This window comes from Echinops telfairi, unplaced genomic scaffold, assembly GCF_000313985.2.
Source record: "Echinops telfairi isolate 266 unplaced genomic scaffold, ASM31398v2 ScPeMD7_1;HRSCAF=3_0, whole genome shotgun sequence".
NCBI classification, from domain to species: Eukaryota; Metazoa; Chordata; class Mammalia; order Afrosoricida; family Tenrecidae; genus Echinops; species Echinops telfairi.
This window is the reverse complement of record NW_022103896.1, coordinates 68,630,987-68,635,488: the sequence shown is the minus strand read 5'-3', so window position 1 is coordinate 68,635,488 and position 4,502 is coordinate 68,630,987. Positions and strand designations below refer to the sequence as shown.

General features: G+C 44.4%; 1 protein-coding gene across 1 annotated transcript in view; it reads right to left on the bottom strand.

The window, feature by feature from the left end:
* Positions 1–4,502, bottom strand: part of EYA1 (EYA transcriptional coactivator and phosphatase 1) — a 170,871-nt gene that overhangs the window by 38,159 nt on the left and 128,210 nt on the right. The window lies entirely within an intron of this gene.

The following is a 4,502-nucleotide window of genomic DNA, read 5'->3' as shown; positions in this document are numbered from 1 at the left end:
GCCACGGTATGATGACTCACTATTTCTGGTCCCCTTTACAACACCACCTTGGCTGGAGAAGGAAATGCAGAATTACACAGAACTGTGTGTGCCTGACCAGCTGACACACTCTTTGAAAGAAGAGATCGTTTCTAAGTTGTTTCCTATTTGCGTTCTAACAGTGGGCCGAGTGCATAGATTATGGGGAACGCAAGCTTCCAGATGGTCTTGTTTGCAGAGTTTCCTCAGGAAGGAATCAATGATCCAACCAGAAGTTCATGGATTATGTCTTTACAGTTTGTCACTGGAACACTAAAGTGTTTAGCTTGTGTATATACATGTACATTTTTTCCCTCCCTGGTTATAAAATGATGTCTACTCACATGGAAAACTGATGCAATACAAAAATAAAATCAAATAGTTTAACTCTCATGCCACTTCTCAAGTAATCACTGTTAAGATTCTTCCACTGTCCAGCATTTCCTCTACCGTCCACCCTTCCCTTCCCATTCACTCTCCATTTATCGAAAGTTCCTCAAAGCTTGTTACAGAACTTACAACCTAGCAGGAAGGCACAGAAAATACAGGAAACAGGAAGAACTATGCTCTTTGTAACCCACTTTGCTTCTCCACTCAATAAGGTTTAACAAAGACCTCTTAGGTCAATTGCTCATCTGTGTGATCTTTTACATGGCTGCCTACTAGTCTGTTTTGTGCATATTTCACATTCCGTTGCCCCAACCAGGGGCTGATGGATCTAACAGTTGCCACCGAAGCAATTTTGACTCCACACGTGTCCAGAATAGCTCTGTGCTCCTCAAGTTTCTGATGGCTCTTGTCCCAGAAGTAGATTTCCAAGTGTTTGGAGACAACCTATAGAACTAGAGTCAGGTTGAGCTCCAACCTCCAGCCTTTTAGCATCTGTCAACCATGTTAACCTTTTGTGCTGCCAGATATTTTCAATGCTTTCTTGGCCTGTTGAATATCAAGAGGCGGACACTGTGCCCCACACTATTGTGTTTCGCATGGTGATGCTGTGGGGGTTAGGCACAGTACTGCCAATGGCCAATCCTCCAGCGGCTCCCTGGAGAAAGTTGAGGCTATTGGCTTCTGTAAAGAGTGAGTGCCCCACAAATCTGATGGAAGAGTCACTATGACTTGGAATTGACTGGATAACTGTAGGTTTTGGAGTTTTTCGGGCAGTAATGCTTGGCTCATAGTCTTTCTTCGGCTCAATAAACTGTTATTGTGACCGCCTTTCGTGAATATCAGGCTGGAACAATCCTTTCCAGCTCCTCTGTGCACACTGACTTTATGGAAGTGATCTTTGTCAGCCTGCAGATTTCTGAGCCATGTGCATGCTGTGCTTTCTCCTTACCCCACCTTTCTTGAAAGCCCCAGCCCACCACCCCAATCCAGCTTTGTGGGTTCTTGTTAATCCTTCAGGTAGCAGTGTTAACATCACACTCACACAGAGATGGCTGCCCTTCTTGATGCTCCCAGAGGCCTCCAAGCTCTCGACTGAGAGCTGTACTCATCTACGTCTCCCACCAACTGGAAGTGCCTGCACAGCCAGCGGACCTTCGCCTTGCTTACCACCATTATCGCGCAAAAGAACCTTACAAAGGTCAGTTGTTGCTCATCGCCACAAACGGTTTACATTTTACCGCGCATTTTGCAAAAACCCTTACCTCGTTTCATAAGGCTTTGGCCGATGATGAGTTCTACACACAGAAATCTAAATAGGTGTGCGATTACAAGTACAATGATTTATTTACTTTTGCTGTTTAAATTTGAGGTATTTTTTTCTTTTACTTCAGAGGAAATCCATGTTAAAATGCCACCACCTGCCAGTTTGTCTCACGGTGGTGGCTTGCATGTCGCCACATGCTGGAAGGCACGCCACCAGTATTTCAAACACCAGGAGCATCGCACACATGGTGGGGTAGGCTGCTGCTGAGTTTCCAGAGTAAGACAGATTAAGAAGAAAGGCCTGGCAATCTATACCTAACATTTTCAGTCAGTGAACATTTTTTGTGTCACACAAAATATTGTCCAATACAGTCCTGGAAAATGAGCTCCTAGTTAGAAGGTGCTACACAGCAGTTGCAACAATGGAATCAAACACGCAATGATCATAAAGATAGACCAGGATCAAGTAATGTTTCATTCTTCAATGCTTTCTACATATCTTTATATATACATATAACATGTATGTTATATAGGAGCCCTAGTGGTATAGTGGTTACACATTGAGCTGCTTAAGGTCAGGAGTTCAAAACCACCAGCTAGCTCTTTGGGGGAAAGATGAGGCTTTCAACTCCCACAAAGAATTACGTCTTAGAAGCTCATGGGGCTGGGCAGTCCTATCCTGTCCTAGAGGGTTGCTATGAGTTGGCATCAATCAGATGGCAATGAGTTTGTTTTATGATTTTGAATGTTGCCTATAAGGTCTCTCTGACTTAGAGCTGGCCATGGCAACTAACCACAACAAACATTATGAGTACTTTAGGAGGGGAAATTATTTCTTATTTTACCATACCTTTCCCAGGTTCCTATTATGCACACGAAACAACTGTTAATTTTCTAAGCGGCTCATTTTTTGCCCAATAGAAATACTGTGTGTCCAAGTCCAGGAGCAATGCCATGAAGAGGCACTTAAAACAAAGCACTCCTGCCAATCGAAGAGGATGGTGCCCTGGGCAGAGGTAGCTACCTTTACATTTTTGATCAAATGCCAACAGCAGAAGCTGGTTCCTGCTCAATCATTTTAGAAGCAGCAAACAAGCTGACCGAATGTTTTGATCAAAATCAACATCCTCTCCTCCTGCCCTGCCTCCACCTGCCTTACAAAGGAGCAGCATAGAATCCCGGATTTGGACAGCTTTTCCTTAGAAATGCTGTGAGAGGACTGAACTGAACTAGCGATAGAGGCTCCATTGTAATTGCCCTGAAATGGGAGAAGCCTCTGGGGACTGCAACTTAAACACATTTGGGGGAAGTGGAAGTTACAGGCTCCCCCTGCACGGTTCAGTCTGAAAACAAGAGAGCGAAAGAGAAGGGCACCTTGCCTTCCCTTCTCTACCAAGCAGACTACCTATGCAGGCAACCGAACACAATTTAGCTGTAAAACATCGTTCCTCTCTCCCAGGTGCAAAAAGAGGGAGCCTCTATCCACATCAAGGACCCTGAAGTAAAACGCCTGTCATCTATAAGACACCATCAGGCCAATATCACCGTTTTGTCTTGTTTTGAAACAAACCACACTCTGGCCATCTGTTGGAACGCTGCAGTGGCATTTCTGTTTAACAGAACAGGGGCTGTCGCTTGCTATGGCTCGGTTCTGTTCTCTCTCCTAACACTCACAACATCCCGGTTCCCATTACTGAAGCTTGTTAGGGGCGGCTGGACTCAGGCCAGACATGATTGGGTGTGGAAGGATGGAGCTTTGGCCTCTCCCACTCTGCAGCTTTCTATTCCTTAGACCACGCTACCTTCCCCATTGTTGCAGCAGCACCGGAGCCTATGGCAAAGCAAAGGAGGTTTCTTCGAAAAATCACCACCAGTCTTCTGATGATACTAAAAAGGGCCACTTTGGCTTGACACAGTCACTTTATTTTCCAAATTGGAGATCTTCAACATACATTTCGATTCTGGGTCTCCAAACTGAAATTTTGCAGTGAGAGGCTTTCCTTCTCTGAGGGAATGTTTCTTCTTCATTCAGCAGGGCCAGATTTCTTTCTCAGAAATTGCAATCAATTTCAAGGCCAAGTCATGGACTTCACCTTGCCCGTGCCGCTCTTTCAGCTCACCACCACTCAGTCTGTTCAGACTCCTGGCGACACTATAGACTGAAGCACATAGGGCCCTTGTGACTAAACAGAGCCCTACGGTTGTTCAACCTCTGATTTCTCTAGAGCCGTAAGACAACAAGCCCCATATACAGAGGGCGCGAGTCAAGCTGAAACAGTAGAGTTTTGACTATAATTACGACTATATGGTTCTATTCAGTATTTTTTTGGATCATCAAGAAATATTAACTAGCAGGTATAATAACAGAGATTATTTAATAACAATACATCCACCACTTGGGGATAATTAGTCTTCTCTTTATGGAGACATTTTTATATTTGGGAAATTTTTTACACTAGAGAAACTTTTTGTCTTTTTTATGTGCACAGCAGACCTGTAATCTGACTTTACATAATTTTATATCATACCTCTTTGCAGCAAAATGTGTGTGGGCTACATCTGACCTCCTCTGGCTCCCCTCTTGTCATAAGGTAGGGGTCATACATCCCTCCCTCCATCTTTGTTACCAGTCTGACACCAGCTACCCTATGTTTATGTTGGGTTCTCTGATTCATTGCAATGGCCATATGGAACTCTCAGACAAAACTTACAATTAAAGGGGGCTCATTAAGGAAATCAGCAGGTTACAAGCCAGCGTCACTCAACAGGAAGGACACAATCTTGGGTCCATGGCAACCCCTCTCAGCCAAGTCTCTCTGGTCCTTTGTCTC